Source organism: Meleagris gallopavo, chromosome 5, assembly GCF_905368555.1.
Source record: "Meleagris gallopavo chromosome 5, MGAL_WU_HG_1.1, whole genome shotgun sequence".
Lineage (NCBI taxonomy): Eukaryota > Metazoa > Chordata > Aves > Galliformes > Phasianidae > Meleagris > Meleagris gallopavo.
Genome location: NC_139408.1, coordinates 35,985,409 through 36,006,282, shown reverse-complemented (window position 1 = coordinate 36,006,282; position 20,874 = coordinate 35,985,409). Strand labels below are relative to the sequence as shown.

The 20,874-nt window shown below is 38.0% G+C and overlaps 1 protein-coding gene across 7 annotated transcripts in view; it reads right to left on the bottom strand.

Annotated features, from left to right (window-relative positions):
* The window catches only part of BRMS1L (BRMS1 like transcriptional repressor), an 84,122-nt gene that overhangs the window by 37,294 nt on the left and 25,954 nt on the right, over positions 1–20,874 (bottom strand). For all 7 annotated transcript variants that reach the window (XR_014883629.1, XR_014883632.1, XR_014883631.1 and 4 more), the window contains exons 10-14: positions 18,155–18,335; positions 15,358–15,470; positions 14,462–14,610; positions 12,732–13,895; positions 10,939–11,102 (exon numbers count right to left, since the gene is read on the bottom strand). The gene's annotated coding sequence lies outside the window, so the exon portion shown is untranslated. The remainder of the gene's footprint in view (positions 1–10,938; positions 11,103–12,731; positions 13,896–14,461; positions 14,611–15,357; positions 15,471–18,154; positions 18,336–20,874) is intronic.

The following is a 20,874-nucleotide window of genomic DNA, read 5'->3' as shown; positions in this document are numbered from 1 at the left end:
AGGTGTGGCATGTAATTAACATCAAAATCTTCTTTAAATCACTGCCATCAAGTGAGAAAGCAGGATAAAATATGTGCTATCCTGGATTATTTATGAAATATTAAATTATTACGATGATATGGACCTTTCTCTTGTTGTTTTAAAATTGATTTTGTTCATTTACCTGACTAAGCCTGCCTTTCTCATGAATGTGTAGAACCTTTCACCTGGGATAAAGATTAGACATGGCACTTCATCATTCAATGCGCATCAACAAAACCTACCTAAATTACAAGGAAAATAAAGCTTGTTATCATTTCAGCAATTTCTATTTAGACATAATTCAAGTGAAAAAGAGCAAAGGATTCATTGAAATTTGTACCACTAGAGATGAGAAAAACAAAAATGATAATTGTAAAGTAAATAACTTAAAAATAATTCTTATAAAAACAAAAATTTCTGTATGTTACTATTGACATGAGTGACCTCAAACAAATTATTCCAATCTGTCAGCAGTTTTTTTTTTTCATTCTTTGCCAATACCATGAAAAATTCAGAACATTTTTTGTCAAAAATAACTTCACATTCTCATTTTTCAGCATAACAAAAGGCAAAATAACTGAAAATGAACTTGAATTATAGAATCATAGAATCATTAAGGTTTGAAAAGACTTCTAAGATCATCTAGTGTAACTGCTGACCCACCCCACCATGCCCACTAACCATGTCCCTCAGTGCCACATCTACATGGTTCTTAAACACCTCCAGGGATGCTGACTCCACCACCTCCCTAGGCAGCCTGTTCCAATACTTGACCAAACTACTACTATATCAATTTTTACTAAATTTTTTTTGTCAGTGTGACATCAATTGGACCATATTGGACTGCCCACAGTGATACTCAATGAAAGTTTACGTTTGGCTGATGCAAAATTTTTATTTATTTTAAATGTTAAACAGTATCTTCTATGAATTTTACCAGTGGCTGTGGCAGACTGCAAGAGACTTGAAACACTGATCCATGCACGAGATCAACAAATTTCAGCTTTTTTAAATAGAGCAGAAAAAGGGCTATAGGTGGAAACCAATTCAAAATCAGTGTTTTGCATGTTTGCTTTTAACTGAAAGAGGATCAAAGGTTAATAAACACCTATTTTATATAAACACTGACTAGGATTTTTTGACATTTTATATTATGGAGAGTTGCTGCAACAACAGTCAATGTCAGCAAATGACTCAGCTCTCCGCAAACAAAAAGAGTCAGTTGTCTTCCAATCACCTGCACCATGACTAAATTGCCTCAGGTACATACAGATATTTCTTTATAATGTCTCCTCTACCCACTTTGCTATCCAAAGCCTTTCCCTCAAAATAAAAACAGAACGATGACAAGGTATGCTTATTTTAGTCAGAGATAAGGCTGCATGAGCTGCCCCATCACAGTGAAAAATAGCTAGCACGTTGGGGAGGATCTTCATGTTATGAAAGATGCACTGAGTGTTCTAATAATAAGCCAAAAAACAGATCTAAGCCATAAAGCAAATTTTGAACATAAGTCAAGGATGAATAAAAGTGACTAAAGATTACGTTAGGGGCTTTTATTTTCTTGAGTATGAAGGTACAGACAATTTTCAGGACCACTTCAAATTTGAAGGATAGGAGTTGAATATGATAACACCAAAACCAAGAGGAACATTCCATCCACAGACTGCAACCTTGTGTGCACTTAAAACAGGAAAAGCAATATTTTTATTTCAAATACAATTTAAGTATAATAAAATATTGCACACAAATACCTCATGCAAGTACTCTAAAGAAATACAATTTAGACAATGTAGGGTATAGTCAAGAACACACAAATCCATGCACACACTACAGTGAAAATCATTTAAACTACATACGTTTTTGCAACAAATTTTAGTAAAATAAAAAAAATGTTTTCTTTTACACCTTGCCTTTTTCAAAATCCATACTTTTTTCTCCTTTCCTCTGCACTTCACCTTATTTTTTTCCCTGTCAGTGTTACATTCTTTTCTCTCTTTTTCCATTTACATGTGTACCCTTTTATTCACCTGCCTGATTTCCCTCCTCTTTCTCTCCCCTCTTGATTTATTACCCTGTATCCAAATAGTTGTCTGCCTCTGCTTAAGCCAGTCGGAGCTAGTTAACACCCACAGATTACGGATGGTACTCGAGTGTAAATGCCTTTTTCCCCACTACCTCAGTGTTCATTGTATCAAAGCATAGTCTTTTCATGGTGTGGTCTAAAAATAAGAAGGATGGAAAACTTGTTGGCTTAGGGACTCCTGAGCCTGTTTGTGATTCAGAGAAAACAGTAGGCATATAATGTGCTTGCTTTGTTATTTGTTTTCACTTATTTCGATCAACATATTCTCTGAAAAAAAAATATTGTAAAAATAGGTGTCTTTTTTCTCCAAATGGTGCTTCTTGACTCCCTCTCCCATCTCTGCCACATTGGACCACCCATCCACAACAGTTACTTACACCCAAAGCAACCATGGAAAAATGGGCACGCAAAGGACGAGGGTATGCAGAATTGCTTTAAAATTTTACCACTGAACTTTGCCTGTGGTTTCTTGTAACTCATGGAGCAATTTATAAAAAGCTGTCTTACTCCAATGAATATTAAACCATATTAATGACACTGAAATGCTTGAAAACACAATCCTCACAGTATTTGGCACAAACAACCCACATTCCATTTGAAACAAGAACCAGATAAGTTCCCCAGGTATCAGACATCTGATCTCTGATCTGATATCTGCATGTCCTGTCTTGCCAATACCCCAGTTTTCAAGAACCATACTCTCATTTATTCTCATATGTAAATAACTCACAGCTTAATGAGCAGGATGTATAGCTGAGAAGTCCTGGAGAGATGTTACCTTGCTTTAAAACATTAGAATGAGAGTTTTTCTTGCTGAATATGCAGCTATTCACAGAACATAATAGTTAGATGCTGCAGTTTTTGAAATTTATATATGTTCAAATTTAAATTATATTAAAATATGCTGATGAGGGAAGGAAGTTATTTTAACTGAATGTGGAGGAAGGCATTAATGAAGCTTTCTCAATCATACTCTGTCAATATTTTTACCAAGAGGATCTTGCGAAGTTTCTGCCTTAGCTTGTTACAAATCCTATATCCCAGAAGTACTTGAGATACTGATAACTGTTCACATTTAGTCATTGCATTTGGTCAATCTTGGCCTACTCTTAGACAAGAAGGTGAAAAATATCCTTTACATCTTCCTTCTGAAATAAATAGAATAGTACAGTTGTCAGCTTATATAATTTTAATTTAAAGAAAAAAGAATGAAATTCTTTTATGGCAAATGCCTCAACAAGATTTGTCCTTAGACAATTAGGAGATAAGTTTGACTACCTCTGTGGAACACATTTCTTCCTCTTATATGCATATTTCTTGGCTAAAGTATTAGATTGCCACTGATTCCCTTCCCAATAGCTTATGTTTTCTTTGCTCCTCTTTGCACATTTATTCGATCCCTTCAGACTGTAATCTCAGTGTCTTTAGGAACTAATGCCATGCTAAGTAACACATAGTCTTTAATAGCTATTATTTATAGAGCAGAAATTAAGGTTTTACTAATTATTTGTATAATCAGAGTGAGTTTCTTTTAAGAGCTCTTGTTATGTTGTCAAAAGATAGTTTGATTTTATTTTTCTACATGCTGTTATGTTTTTTTTAGTTATGTTGGAATAGTTCTACTAAAGAACTGCCTTCCTCACACAACATTTACCTTTGTCATATTCTTTTTTGCTACAGTTCACTTTACGCTTCATTCTCCACACTAGATGTAACACCAAACGTATTTTTGACTGCTCTGTTGTTTGCTATTGCATGTTTTCCGTGTGGGAACTTTTCAAATGAAGTCATGTGCCATGGCAAGGAAGTCACAGCCCGTACCCTATGCTGCCTTCCTCCTTCTCCTGGCATGGCAAAGGATCAGTGTCACATAAGAATATTGCTGAATAAAACTGGTCAGGATATATCCCTCCTCTTCTAAAAAAAACAGTCAATAGTGTACTTCAACGACAGACAGTGCTCAGATATTCTTTTGGATAAAACACGTCTTCCAGAAGTGCCATCAAATTTGAGAATGTTTTCAGATGTCTTAATCAAGCAAATTTATTCGCTGAATATTTCTAAAATAATTAAATACAGTTATATTCTTTTCCATTTGAGTTTGTACTACAAAAAAATCTCTTTTCCAAACCAGAGTTCTGTATGGAAACAGAGAAATAAATTTGGCTTATGCTATCAATTTCTTGCAGACATTGACAAGTGAACCAAAAACCTCACGCAGTGACTATTGTCACTAAATGTATAAAGAGACAAAATTCAATGAGGTGAGTGCCTATCTAGAGACAGTTGACTAATGCATTTATGTAAGCAGTGTTGCTGTACTGATTACACTGCTGATGTCAGCAAGGAGAACCATGCCTCTCAGAACCTCACCTGAACAGCTTAACTCCATTGCTCACTGCCCCTAAGTTGCAAGGCTTCAATAAATCCTTGGTTCTCCTCCTGTGTTGGGGGCTGTGAAGGAGCCAAAGCCTTCCCTAGAGAAAGGCTTTCAGTGTTCCACGTGACAAAAGTGCAAAAGTGGTCTTATCTGGCCAAAACAATGAGGTCTCCCCAAAAAAGCATCATCATGGCAAGTCCAAGGACAATTCACAACACATTTACAGCCTAAAGTCTATACAACTGACGAAAGCATATCTCAGCATTCTCTGGGATGAAATGTAATCTGCTTGCTACAATTCAAAGTGCAGAAAAGAGACTGATTTAGATGAAGAAAAAAAGAGAAGAAAAAGGGAGAGCAGCAATTAATTCGTTTTTCTCATGTTGAAGAGCAATGCTGGTCTGCATTCTTTCTTCATACTTGTACAGCTCAGTGGAGACAAAGACACAGCTCAGTGCGGGCAAATAAACAAAATTTATCATCTGAAGGAAGTGGGTTTCATAGCTTTAAAGCCAAGCTGTAGGACAGGTAGACCATTTTTTATAACACCACTACTGATTCACATTTCTTCGTACATAACATTTACAGCAACAGTGAAAATTTACCAGCATAATTGGCAGATATCTATCCATCTCTCACGATGTTTTTGTTTCAAATTGAATAAATCCAAGTGCAGATATACACATCAAATTATTCCAAAGAATAAGCAAAATACATGCTCTTCTAGTCCTCAAATACAGCGCTTTATGAGTAATACCTTTTTTTAACCAACAGTATTTTTAAGACAGTTTTTACTGAACAAGACTGTAGGTGGGGAAGGATTTTGTAGCCTTCCCTGGCTTTTAATCTGAGTTGAAATGAAGTAACAAATAACATGCATTTTTAAAAAGAACCTTTCAAACTATGCCTCTCTCCTTATGCCTCTCAATTAATTCATTAATTAAAACATTTCCATTAAAAATACTAAGGGTCTGAAAGTGAAGTAAGGTGCAGAGAAAAATGAGATTGTGCTGTACTTTTATTATAATCTCTGTATGGCTAAAGGAAAAATTTGAATTTGTTGAGGCTGATAATCTTTCCTACCTTAATGGAAATTTTCCTTTTTTTCTTTTCTTTTTTTTTTTTTTTTTTTTTTTAATTCAAGTGTAAACCAGAAAATGGGTAGTGTTTTTCCAACATTATGCTTCCTTTATACTAATTCAGAAGGTGAGCATGCACTGTTTTTCAAATCAGTTAATATGATTGTTTCTTTTATGGATACAAATTTATATATGTACATTTTAAGAAATTGCATGCTGTCAGCTTCTACTTTTGATTTCTATCCTTTTTTTCAGCTGATAAATGCAAGAAGTGACTGTCTGCTTGGTGACCTTCCCAATTTATGAATGCATACTTTCAGCCAAGGCATGCCCTTTCCCAACATTTCTTTTAGTTTGCATTTAACAAAATAACAGCAAATGTCAGGTATTAGAAGGGTTGAAACAACCTTTTCTATTTTGTTGTCTTTAGAACCCCATCTTTTATTCATGACTCTCTCTTGGTGCTGCAAGGGAGGCTGTGTTGCTATAGCAATGCCCTGCATATCCTTGTGGATAGCTTATAGTTTCACTTTTTTTAAACAACAAAGAGCCATTGATACTACGTGTTGCCAAAGGTTACAAAAGTTGAATTCTAAAATGGAAATATTTCTTCCATAAGACTGCACAGTATATCTGCCATGTAAATTCAAAGATCCAAGTAAACACGTAGCCCTTTTGTGAATATAGATGAACCTGGGATAACACTGTTTGGCTTCAATATATAATTCAGAAGACAAGTATTTAAAATACTTGTCCCTGTTATCTCCTGTTCTCAAGATACAAATGTTCAAATATATACAACATACTCTTCCACCTTTCCGACCTATTGTAGAAATAAAACCTCTCTACATTTTAGCTGTTCTGGATAATAAAACGCCATCTCGTATTCCAATTATGATTTAATGGTAAATACATGCCCAGTGTCAGTGAACGGTCACCTTATAGGAGCTTCCCTGCCCACAATGGATATTAAATATACTTGAGTGTCCTTTAAGACTTCTCGAGTATGGTTTTTGTTCCTACCCTAATTGATTTCTGTCAGATTTGAGTCCCACAGATAGATGTTTACAAAGTACAAATTCAATAACAGTTCAACAAGTTAAATCAAATAAAGAGTTAGAAAAAATTAGGGTTATGGTCGTAAAAAAGGAATCGTATACTGATGATTCAGCAGGCAGCACCCAGTGACTCATAACAGCTCAAAGAGAGTAACAGAGGAAAAGCATCTTCTGTCACTTCTTTAGATGAGTGAATCAGAGAGGAAATACAGAGTTTTCTACTCTTAGAGTGCCAGACAGAACAAATACATCCCTCAGCGTACTGAAAGCCTCTCTCCTGTTGTGCTTACCGGAGAAGCAAAGCAACCTCAAGAGGTGTGCCAATGAAATGATTCCATTTCACGTTCTACTCTCTCTTCTGCAGAAATCTAGCACACAAAGGCCACTGCTCAACCTCCGCCAGCCATGCCACATGGAGCATTCCCTGCACCTTGCGCTCAACCCAGCCCGCACCTCCCTCATGCCTGTCCTGCCACAGCAATTTGAGACCAGTTCACAAAGGCAGTTCTCCTGCCACTCAAACGCAAAAGCAGGCTATGAGCCCTTGTGTTAGTTTCCACACCTCACCAGGTTTACAAACCCACAAACAGTTGATAAAACAACGGCAGGAGCAGAGCGCAACAGAAGGAATGAGGAAATATTCATCTGACCTGGAACTTTTGGGTTCTTGAGGGTAAAACTTCTTTACTATGAAGCAATAATTATAAGGAATGAGTGTTCACTTAAAGCTCTATTCATCAGGCTTGTTAGCTCCATAGGAGCTTATGACAGACTTTAGGCTTAAAGATAGTGGCCTCAAATTGCACCAGAGGAGATTCAGGTGGGATATTAGAAAAAATATCTTATCCAAAAGAGTGGTAGGGAACTGGAATGGGCTGCCCAGGGAGGTGTTGGAGTCACCACCAGAACTGTATGAATGCAGCACTAAGGAACACGGTTAGTGGGCATGGTGGGGATGGATCAGCAATTGGACCACAAGATCTTAGAGGTCTTTTCCAGCCTGAATGATTCTATGATTTTATAGACCTGGCACCAGCTGAATTTAATGCTGTTCATGAAGTGTAAGCTTGCAGGTACCGATGAAAGGAGACTTGCTCATCATTAGACTTTAGCTCGAAAATGCATTGCCTATATGAAGTAGATGTCTTTAACAGCTGCCTAGCATCTAGAAAATATTTTGTGACATACACTTAATGTCTGGAAAGCTGTTAATCCAGTAAGAAATTTATTTGTTGCTATTCTATTCCAACTGAGATTACCACTTCTGATTTACTTTTGCTTTCCACTGAACCTGGCATCACAAATACTTTCCGAAGAAAGTTACCCACCTCCCACAACTGAATCACCTGCAGTACTGATTGCCGTCTGTCGCTTCCAAGTTCTCAGCTGTGTGTCCCTTATCCCCAGACCTCTCTAGTCCTATTTCCCCGCTTCCTTCATACTGCTGGCTGGCTTCTGATCCCTTGTACATTCTTTTGTTCTCTAATGTGTTCTGCAAATATTTTCTTTACTCTATGTGTGTTCTCACAAGAATAAATCCCACTCTTAACATGTTCTTACAGATGGAGTCTTGGTTTATGGCCAGGTGTAAAATATCTTCCGGATAAGAAGAGTTTTATACCCAAGATCAGTGCAGGGATGCCACCGTTTAGACTTACAAAGGCTCTATTTCTATCACATTAATCTCTAGTTGGCTGCTATGTAGAGTTTTATGTTGCAAACTGATACAAAACTATTTGCAGTGAACCTCAGAAACTCAACAACAAAGATCTGTATTTTTGTTTCAGATAAATACTACTGGGAAATGGAGTTAACAATAGGCAGCAATGACTTGTGATAAAACCATTACAAGGCTGAATTGTAATCATCCACAAAATTAGGCTTTATAAACCTCTAAAAATCAGGATGTAAGTCACACTTAAGATAAATTCAAATATATGAAGATACCTAGGATACTGTTTGTAGGATGGGGTTTTTCTTCCATATTCAAGAGACTTGCACTCACCTGGAATAACATCAGTTAATAGACATTAGATTCTAAGTAGGTAAATTTGGCCATCCAGGCCAAGCTCAGAGACCTGAAGCTGCTCTGCGGAACTATATTGAAGCTTAGAGCTTTTTCATAGCTTTCAAGTATTTTTTCTTACAAGCCTAATAATGATTGTCATAGCAGACCATAAGAAACTGAAAATTTCCATAACTGTCACAGTTTTAAAGTCTCTTGAATTTGGGACTGTACTTCTAGGCAAAGTCTGTGTTTAAACCATACTTCATTTTTTATGCTTTTTTGCCCTCACAGCAGGAGGTCTATTCCTGTAGCCATTCAGAGCAAAATAAAAGATGGGAAACCATGTGCACAATCCAATTTTTAATTATATTCAAATTAATTTTATTGCATTGAAATACAGGGTTTCTTTAGAAAATGGCAGCTGAGCCCATCACAGTTTTTGAAGAAAAACACTGCAGCTTTCATACACTAAAAAGGGACTTTTCTGCAACTCCATGTTCAGTGCAGTGTATTAAATTGTTTTGTGTTTTTAAAAAGAGGATGACTTCTCCATTGAAAATGGCAGAATTCAAAATTCTGAAGAAATAATATCAGGATTTGGGGCACTCCTGACACAAGGGCAGCAACTAGTAGAGGGGCAGAGTATTGTACAGAAGCTATCTTAGCTACTGGCACTAATAGTCTTTCCATTTATCTTAACTGTTAATTAGCATTATTCATTGTTTCTTTTCCTGGAGTACCAATTGCAAATTAACTCCTTCAGTGTTGTTTGAACGCTTGTAGAAATGAGCATGAAACTTAAATGATCTTACTCAACCACGTAACACTATGTTAATTAGAAACTGTTCTTCTGACTTCCAAACGTTTAATAAAATTTTACACAAAACATTATTATCTTGTTTAGAATATAAGAATAACCCTCACATGTCTCCCTCTTTCTCACTTTCTAACAATGATCAGCGAGCAGCAGCATGCCATTCACGAGCTTACGAAACTAATCTAAATTTCAAAGGAAATTCACAGCAGCCTTCTGCACCTAGAAATGACAAACCCAGCATTTCCTTTTCTGTATTTTCTCTAGATAGACAAATAGTGAGACAGGCAGACGTAGACAGACAGATAGATGTAATTTAGACCAAGCAAATATTCCATTTAGTATCAGTTGGAAAAATTAAGTATATATTTGCTTACCTATCACTTTATTCTTCTACTTTTAAATCTGTACATGTTTCGAATTAAAACATTTCAAAATGTTCCAGAAGCCTGAATAGGAGACAATGATAATGCTCCAACACTGCTTCAACTCTGACCAGCACAGTCACACTTAGATTTCAGCCTCTCTCTACATATGATTCAGAGCACAACCTTAAAACTCATCTCACAAAACAAGACCCAGAAGAGGAGTCCTCAGAGCCCATTAGATGGTCTGGTCCTTCCAACCACAGATGCTGTCCTTCGTATAAAAAGTTAAAAGTTCAGTATCTAAAAACAGAGACTGAAACCCAGGTTTCCCAGAACTGTAATTTAACTGATGATCTCTCATTTATGTTCAACTGGTGTATAAAATACTTCATAACATGCATAAAAATTAATTTCAGGAGAACACACCTTTCCCTCTAAAAAGAAAATTTTTGTCCTGCTTGTTGAAGTCTACTGGGATGCGAATGACCTGGGTTACAACCTCTTTCACAAACCAAACAACAGGAAGAACTGAATGTAGTTTTATACATTCTTGTTGGGAGTCCAGGTTACAGACTGCAAATAGATGAGGGGGTTTGTCATTGGTGCTTCAGTGAATGCTACCTATCACCTTGAAATTACAACAAATTAAGCCAAAACCAATTCATAAAATTGCACTGGAATTTGCAAGGTGTTTTCATTCTCTTGAAACTCCCAGAGGGGAAAAAAAAAACCAACCAACCAAACAAAAAATACTAAACTATACTAACTGGGTGTAAAAATTACCAATCAAAAATGGGGACATGCACAGTAAAGCACATAAAAAAGTACTAATATCTACTAGTTACAAAAAGAGTACTGCTTTATCCTACTTTGTAGCAGGATGTTTTACCTTAAGACCTATTTAGGAATAAAAAGAGTTTCTGTTCTTTAGCCTCCTGTTCTTATCTTCATTATAGCACGTGTTTGAAGAGAGTTATTAATGAAAGAAAATTCTGACTTCTATTAGTCTCCAGATCTCCTTTATTCTTTACACATTTCTCAGTTACCGATACAACTACAGAATAAAATATATGTGGAGAACCACATAGATCCATTTGATTCTGACTGGCTTTACGGGCACTTACCTTAAGCATTGAACACATAAGCTGCCTGTCTTGGTGTCCAGTTGTGGGTGAACAAGAGATCTCATAGCATCCAGAACAGAGACCACTTGGCCAGCATTTAAGAACAAGCATTCTTCCTGAAGGACTGCTTTTCCACAAGTCTGGACCCTATGCAGTAATGGAAACTGTGGAAAGAAGCAGGGCAAAATGATCAGAACATTTTTGATCAAGGCAATTTTATGAAATTTAATACCAGAGGGTAACCACTGAAGTGTATTGGAAAAGCATAACAGAAGAATTAAAATAACACTGCAGAGCAAGCGTAAAGCTGGGAATGTTTGCAGAGTTACAAAAATGTTAAGTAACATAATCCTGTAAAAAAATCAGTGCAAGGTATTTACTGCAGGAAGCCTCCTGAAATCAAAACCGAGTTTTCTGAAGACTTCAAAAAAGAAGCAATTCTTTCTGTAAGATAACGTGTGAAGCTGTGTCTGCTGCATTCAGGCCCAGGAGGTGGTGGTGTGCTGCCCCCCAGAGACTGCACGGACTGCTCCTGTGGCCACAGCCTCATTGGCACCGCCGGCAAAACAATCTTGTGCCCGTGCTCTGCCCTGCACCCAAACTACTCTCACCAAGTCAGTTTTGAGCCATGTTAGGCTTCGCCAGCTGTGTTAGGGAAACTAACAATTTCATCTACAGCTGCAGCTGAAGCCTGATTCTAAATGCAATTGACAGGTGTGGTGCCTTGTGTTTGCTGTTACTGTGCTTCTGAAGTTTCCAGAATGCATACAGTCACCAGAATTTATTTGTATATGCACTATTCATTCACATAGAATCGCATATCCCCATCTACTGTTTCTCTGTGTTTGCATTTAAGAAATTAACACAAGAGAGATGATTGCATCTTCCTTCATTTGACCTGCTCAGTGGCCATCAAAAACAGGTCTCAATTGTCTTCTTCTTTCCAGTTCTCCTCTTTACTGAATGCATCTTTTTCTTTATTTTGGCTAGCTTTCCTCTTCACCTTTTTAATCAACCTGAGCATTTGCAGACAACTTCTTTCTGCTTCTTCTGTGCTCTTTGTAGAATTATCTACTCGCATCTTTAACTGTATGTTTTACATTTCTAAAAGTGCAGTCTGTCTTTAAAATTAATGAAAATGAGGTGTTGAATTGCCTGTACTGTAGGCAACAACTAATAGTTGAATTCAACTGTTTCTTATTGCTTCAGCATCTTCCCCACACACGTATTTTTATTTACATCCACATATTTTTTTGTTTTCTCTAAGGTTTGGACCTTCATCTAAGACGTCTCTGATGCTAGGTCACCATGTCTTAATTTTTATACAAAACACAAAAATAAAGAGCACAGGTAGACAGGATTTGCTGTATGGTATTAGTCCTTGACAGTGAAAGAAAATGACTCATTTCTCGTCTGTCCTTCATCTTCAATCAAAATGCAAATTTGTTATTTACAACAATGTGAGAGCTTATCACGTTGTCCTCTGCATTTTGAAGGCATGAGAAGCAATCTAGAAAAGACAGAGTTAGATTTGTGGGAGACTGATTATGAAGCAAGTATACATCTTTTGGGTATACACAGCTCAGGCCCAGCAGATTCCCCAAAGCAAGTGGTTGAATGAGGGGCAGGAAATAATAGTTAAAGGAGCACATACGTTATTACTCCTTGCTGCAGGAATTTACCACATATACAACTTTTTACTTGATTTATTCATGAGGCTGAAGGCAAAGATCCATGCAGATAAGTACCAGAGGCATATCCCCATCAGAAAACTGAATGAAAAAATTTGATACCTGAGTTTATAACGTGTATTTGGGGCTCAGAATGCTTCTCACAGTGCTGCTGTTAATCTGCATGGAAAAACAAAAAACAAAAAACAACAACAACAACAAAAAAATAATCCCTTACCCAAAGGACCCCAGGGAGAGCACACAGAGATACCAGGACAGGCATAGTCTTGCATACTATCGCTATTCAAAGCCAATCAAGGGCTTTAAGACACTGACCCACGTGAGACCATCTTAGCTTCAGCCCAGTAAAGAGCTTGTACAGAGCCATGTCTTCCTGCCCTTTTCCTTAATTGTGAGAGCAGAAGATCTCACTACCTGCTGTCTGGCTTAACAGGATAGTATTAATGATCACAAACAAGAGCTGTTCGTTCCAGCAGGTATAAGTTCGAAGCAAAACAAACAAACAAAGGAGACAAACGTTTTGCAGTCGGGCAAACTGCAGCGCAAATCGTCTTCCGAGAGGCGGGCTGGCACGCAGGTGAGGGCAGGCCAGCCGGCGGGAGGGTCGCTCCCATGGCAGTAGGTGTCCCCTTTTCAGTCAGTAATCAAGTAGGTTTGACTGGTCGATGTCCGCCTTTGTCCGGCGCTGACCTACATGTTCCGCCGAGGGACATCTTTGTCTCACTTTTCTTTGGTCACCGAGTTCATGGAGCTCAATAGGCTGCGGCTCGCAGTCCATTAACGAGGGTTCTCAGCGCGGCCCGGGCCACCCAGGAGCCCCGGTGCATGTTCTCACTGAATGGCTTCACTGGTGGCCCATTCAAATGCACTAATGTCGGAAAAAAAGGCTGAATGGCGGAGCCAATGTACACCATTGCTCAGGCGAAGTGACTGCAGCCTCCAACAAAGCCTCCCCTGTGGCGATGTTAAGCAGAGTTATCAATAGTGCAAAGGCAGAGGGAGAACTAATGCTCCAATCATGTCATCAACAGGTGGCACAGATGCAGCCACTTCAATACAGAAATCACAGGGCAACATTTCCTGGCAATTCTATCCTCTTTCCAGTGCGAATGTACAGAAAAATGTGCAGATGTCATGTGGCTCTCTTGTAGCACGTCAGACCCCCTTGAACTGCGCTCCAAAGGACTTTTTTGTTTCCTGTTTCCTTTTCACATCGACTGTAGGCAATGTTAGAGTCTCATTTTGTGTAAACCAGAAAACTTGGTTCTAAGATACACAGAAATAATTGTATTTAGTTTTACTCAGCTGTACGAAAGAGCATCACAATCAAGAGAGGGAACTGCTCCGGTATGCACAATACTGACCATATTCCTACACTATTTTATTAATTCTTTAAGAAACACCCTCATTATTTTATTTTAAATCAAAATACAGTTGAACTCAAATCATGAACATGAGTGCCTTTCCTTCTCTCTTCAGTACAATGTTTACCCCTGATATTTTGGGGAGAACGGGACTTCTAACAATTCTGTATGCAACATCTATACAAAGTGAACTTGCAAAGTGCATTTGAGGCAAAGAGCTGCCACAGTTTCTGGTTTTAATTAACAAATCACAATTTTTGTAATGGATTTCAATTACTGTTCTTGTAGTAGGTGGTAAATATTCAGCAGAAGGGAAATAACCATCTCCACAAAATGTTACTTCTGAACAAGGGAGACAGCCTTCTCTGCTGGGTTTGGCAACTTGCATTTGTTTTCACATTATTAATATGAGACAAAAGAGGAAGGAAAAAAAATATATATATGTATACAAAAGGGAAATTCCCCCACCAGGACAAGTCCCAGCACTCCAGCAGGCTGGGACAGGATTCCTTCCAGAAGAGGTTCCCACAGCTGCAGGCAGTGCTCAGGAGAGACCCCAGGTCGGACACACAGATCCCTGTCAGAAAGTTTTCTTGAATTCTGCACCTAACCTGAAGCTGAAAAACACAGCTGGAGTGAGTACTGCAAAGATACAGACAGAGCTACGTTGATATTCTAGATCTCTATGATAAAGCATTGGTTAAATTCAGAGATGATTTTAGGGAGAGAACTAAGCCCCATGCTACAAAGCAGAGAAGAAAATTTCCCTGTGGTTTCTAGCGGTATAAATGGGAGACAAAAATGATTCCAACTTCGGCTGTTGTTTGATTCCCCTGTGTACCAGCAGGGGGCAGCTTCTGCCTCAGATAGACGGGAGAGAAAACGGGGGCCGGAAGCGTGAGCCGGCAGTAACCGCCAGCACAAGTGACACCTTTAACATTCCTCCACTTCAATGCAAAAAATATCAATTTTAACGATAAATAAAATTAACAAAGAGTTCTGTTCTTTGTTTTCATTGCCATCACCTGGACATAGATTTATGTCAAAAAGAGTTGGTTTACTTGCTTTAGCTCCTTTAAAATCTGTTATTGTCTCTACAGAGTACATTATGTCAATACAAACACTGAAGGAAGATTTCAGATGTTTGCTCAATTATCAGGATATGGCTTGCACTATTTATTGGTAGCTTCTTAATTCATACATAATTAAGCTACTCCAAATTCAATCGGATAATGTGAATGAAATTGTTGCAACATTTCCATATAATCATTAAATCAACCAACTCTGGGATATATAATTGCTCATTAAGAACAAAAGAATACCCCACCGGAAACAAAGATTTTTGCTATAAATCCCACAGAAACCTGGATAAGTGACCATAAGACAGAAATGATCCCTGTAGAGACGTCTGTCCATCTGCATCAAGTTTTCCATGACCCTTTCCATGACAGTTTGTGGAACAGTGAATCATCAGCTTCTGAAAGACAAAACCAAAAAGAATATACCGATAAAATACCCTCTTTCCTTAGTACCTAGCTAGTTACTAATTGTTGCCAGTTGGTTTCCACATCATATGAAGCATACAAAAACTTTGCCCTATAGGGCTAACCTGCAGACTTCAGGAACACTATGAACTGTATTTACCCTCATTCTGTATTTTGAGGTAATGTCCATTATAGGAACTGGTCAGAGATTTCTATTTCATAAAAGGCAATACAACTTTTCATGTTTTCATTGTAAATGCCAATAAATTAATTCCTCCTTCGAAACAATTCAAGGTAATTTACTATTAGTTAGCAGAGAATCACCTGCTTTTCATTATTTTCTCTTCCATTATTCTGTACACCTATGACCTTGAACGCTCAGCAGATTCCTGTGGACCTTTAAATTGTTAAGTGGTAAAGAAACTCCTGCTGCTTTACACAACTTCATCTTTGCTACCTTTGTAAACGTGCACATAAACAAAGGGCTGAAACACAAACTGCAGCAATTCTGCAGCAAGTCCTCTCCTTCCACAGCTCAAATTCTCCATGTCCTAAAGCAGCATTTCTCAGGCAGCTGGTGCTCTCCCAGAGCAACAACCATGGGTTGCAGCTCCCAGCTGGCATAACAGTTGTTCTTGAAGGACAGAGAAAAGTGCTTTATATATTCATATTCAGTGTTAAAAATAATAGTAATAATAATTGTTTAAATCTTCCTATAAATATGAGCCAATAGGTCTTATTTGCTTTTCCAAATGTTGGGATTTACAATGGTGATTATTCTTCCTGTTTCAGCCAGGTACTCTCAAGATGCTTTCTAGTCACAGAACATAAATTGAGAACTGGAAGTTCATCCATGTAAGGCCTCATGCCTAAAAACATACTTAACATTAGGTTGGATGTTAGGAAAAAATTCTTCTGAAACACACAGGAACGGGCTGCCCAGGGATGTGGTAGAATCGCCATCCCTGGAGGTGTTTAAGAACTGTGTAGATGTGGCACTGAGGGACATGGATAGTGAGTAGGGATGGGTTGATGGTTGTGCGAGGTGACCTTAGAAATCTTTTCCAGCCTTAATGATACAATGATCCTATGTATTGTTTGTTTAACACTCAGAAGGATAATTCATTTAACTAAAGCAGACTTTGGCAAGAACAAATCTTTCTTGCACATTTTCATGTTGCTTGTTGATTGAAGGATCCAAATATAATAATGGATGATTTTCTGAAAATGAATTGATGCATGATAAGAAAAACAAACAAGCAAGCAAAATAAAAAACACTTATTTGTTTCTATTCTATATAAGCAAGAAAGAATATCTTTATCTTAAACATTAAAACTGGCTTAAAAAATGGCTCCATATCTGATGGAAAGTAGCAGCTTCAGTTCTCCATAGTGTGATATTTATTACTACGTACTGAAAAGTTTTGGCGCCTTACAAGTTCTGTAGTGGTCTACTATTTCATATGCAGGTTTTTAGATAAGAGTGAGAAGCGTTGCCATTTTGGGACATAGCACCGACGAAAGCATTTACCCCCATCCACTTTGCCCTGCCTAACTTGTGCTGGGAGTGACCAGCAGCTTTCCCACCGGTGCTGGAAGAAAGCAAGCACTGCCACTTTTCCTCAGGTCGGTAAAGCATCCAGGAATGCAGACACACTCCCACTTCTCTCGTCACAGAGTGCAGCAATACCCTGTGCTTTTAGGAGAAAGAACTCGAATGTAACATCTTTTTTTTTTTTTTTCCTCCTACTTACTCGAGAATATAGAGCAGAGAAAGGAAGGAGAACAGGACCTTGAGCATGAACCAAAATACTGAGACACTGGCCATGAAATCTGTATAAAAGTCAGGGCTGAAATAGATGTCAAGACATTGTCTAAACTCAGCAGGGTGCATCTTTGCTGATGTTAATACTATCTGTCTACTTCAGCAACTTATCAGCTGCCTCACAGTCCTTTGTTTGTTTTGTTGTTTTTTTTTTTTTTAAATCATGCATAATTCCTGTCTGTCCCTAAGTCATGAATCACACCAATTTACACCTCAGGATGCATCACTACCTCTGATATGGTTTGCAGACACAGCTGCTTAAGAAAATTCTTGTGAGAAGGAGAGATAGTAGTTACTCTTGCTAAGCCCATTGAAATTGCACTTGTACATAAAAATTGATTATTATTATTATTTTTTAAGCAGTGCACAGAACTGGCTTAAAAGCAGGAAAGCATTTGTTCTGCAGCAAATGAGAGTGAAAATTAGTAAGAGACCAAGGCAAAAGAAATACTATAGGCTTTGCTCATCCACCTGATAATATTAATATTTGGAAGAGCACATTTTAATCTTTCTCATACTCAACATATGAGCATGCATAACTGCTCTCTGTTCGACTGTTTAAACGTAGCTACTGTAACGCACAGCTGTAATGAAAATTTAAATGAAAATGCAGCATCAAATAAATGGATCGTGGCAAAAGTCTTACAAGCAGAATCCCTGCACATCACAACTCTTTCAAGTGTTTTGTAGCTGAGCAACGACGTGCACTAGTTGTGAACATGAAAGCTATAAAAAGGACAAGAATGTGTCAAAGAGTAAGAGCACACACAGAGCTTTATGAGACATGTATTTCTGAGAAATGGCACTAAAAATCCAGGATTAGATGACCTAAGTATGCTCCTTAAATCTCACCATATTCCAGGTAGCACGAGAGGCAGATTTTCCAGACAATGTCACCTTTGGGGTCCATCTTCCAGCAAATACAGCTAATGTTACTCCAGCAAGTTATTCACAGCCTTGTGCCATTGAGCCTATAGGTTGTTCCACCTTTCAAATCTGAGAGTCATCAACTTTGATCAGTAAATAAAAATACCTGAAGAGAGATCATAAGATCTGTTAAAAGATGCACAGATCAATCTCAAATACTGTTAACGTAGGAATTTTCTACTTCCCTGAGTAATTTCTGTCCTCTGCTGCAGTCTCCATTTTGCTGATATAGAAAGAAGAAATCAAATTATTACGTCCTGTAAATAGGGTTTTCTTCAACGCAAGCTCATTTTTTATTAAGATTGGCTCATGTAATCGTGGAGTGAGAGGTCAATACTACAGTAATAAATATAAAGTCAACAAACAACCAGACAGTATTTCATAGTTATACACCATTCCTATATGCTTATAGTCCTTAAAAGAATGCTTACATCATAAGCTACGCATCGAGCTTGCATAGGCACTTCAAAGCACTTGGTTTCTTGAAATAAATCTCTTTCTGAGCTTTGATCAGTCTGGGAAGACACACAGTTTAGAGCATCAATTTAGCGTGCATTACTTAAACACACAGTTCACATCAGACTTTGGAGAGACTGGTGCATGTTTGTACATATATGCACATTTATCTACATAAACACTGACAAATACACATAGAGGGGTGTGTTGTAAGCTTGAATGTTAATTATGCTGGCACATTATGCTTACGTTTGCCTTAATATGGCTTGGCCATCACATTATTTTTGGCCACTCCTCAGATAGGAAATAGGAACTTGAGTTTAAGAAGTATTTTGAAGCAGAAAATGCTTACTTGACAAAAAACACTTTTTATTTTTGTAGCAGTTGGGTATAGCAGATCTTCCATGTTCTACATCAGGGCTCAGTTGTCCTGATGAATACTAAACATTCCCTCTGTCCTGCAAAAAGCCATACTGCAGTGTTTTGTTTATTTTTGCCAGCATAGAACAAAACTTGAACTTTTCACAGTTTCAGTGGAAAAGACTATTTGGGACCAGAACCTGGATTTTCATTTAGTGATTGAAGCAGTTTCCCATAAAACAGACTTAACAAATGTACAATCAATGAATATACAGATGGTATAATATATCCAGGAGCTTAGCTGACGGAATTATTATATTGGAGCAGGAAAAGAAAGACACTCACCCTATCCTGGGCTCACAAAATAGACTCCAGTGGAGCGGATCTCCAGAAGAGATCCTTCCCCACTGGCAGTCAGCTCTTAAATGGGTCTAGGAAAGGTGGAGCCAGGCTCCACCCCTTCCTGCAGCACAGGTAAAAGCAATTCACCTGTGCTCCCATGGCTGACTCATTGCTTGCCTCAGGTGATCAATCAGAGGTTCAGGCCGTGATTCAGCAGCCCCATACAACAAACATAAAATATTTTAAAATCTTTTATGTGGTATAAAGTCAGTTACACAAGCTGGAAGATTTTGTCAAAGTCTAAATGGTTAATGCCTATGCTCATACTTTTCAAACCTTATTATATCAGTGGGACTTGTTTTATATGGCAAAACTAATTAGAGGGAAGCCATTCATAAACAACAGCATACATAAATCAGAATGGAGTAATAAGGATGCTCAATATTTGTGACTTTTTTCTATACAGCTTCTGGAATCTTTTCACAATAATAGAAAACCTTGAATTTAATTGTTAACGTATATAATTGGCATATATTCATTTTATATGGAAATTGAATGAGAAGACTAGAAGCAGACATGACCCTGAAAACACAGAAATACGTTCTCTAAGAACATCTTATGAAGTGACTTAATCTATAACAGGTTTTTCATTTTATTTAACCTTGTTAGCAGCTCAAATTTTTAAAAATAAATCCTACTACAACATAGAAACCCACAACAGGATTTCTAGCAAGATATCTTGTTCCAGAGAAACGACTACACAATGACATTTTAGGTCTTTCAGGAAATCTCATACAAAGGAGACTAATGTTTAATGTAGTTCTACCTGTTCAAAAATACTGCAGTTTTATCCTCTGAAGATCTGGTTTCTGAGCTGTGCTGTAATTAATTTAACATCACAAGGCCTTTGTATGAATATTCAAGGTACAGAAAAAAGGATTATAGCAGATCTTGTCCAGTACTTGTCATCCAGCTGGTGCTATGCTCAGGGCTTTGGGTTTTGTGATCTCAGACACATCTTGGCTGTGTTTTGCTTGTTCACAGTTTTTGATATTAAACACACTTTTCTAGCTCAGTTTTCCAAGGAAATGAGATTTATTCCAGCACATTATCAGTTGTTCATCTGTCCTCCTGTTGGTCCCCCTAATAAAACTGCTAAACATAAGCTGTAATCCCATTGATGATGCAGGGAGAGGTTTCAGAGAAGGCCCATGGTGACACCACACATGAAGCTCTGTGGAATTGCTGCTCCACTTCACCTGGTAACAGCAAACACAGCCGGGACGCAGAGGTGGGACTGCAGCTGCCTACTCACAGTGCTGTTGCTCCTGCCAGTGGAGGGATGCCAAATTTCCCTATGCTGGTGAATGGGTACCACCAAATGCAGGTGCCAACAAGTCTTGGCAGGCATGCTTCTAAAGTTAAAACCAGGGATGATGATTTTAATAGTATTATGTCTCCAGAGATGACCATTGTGGTGATGGCCT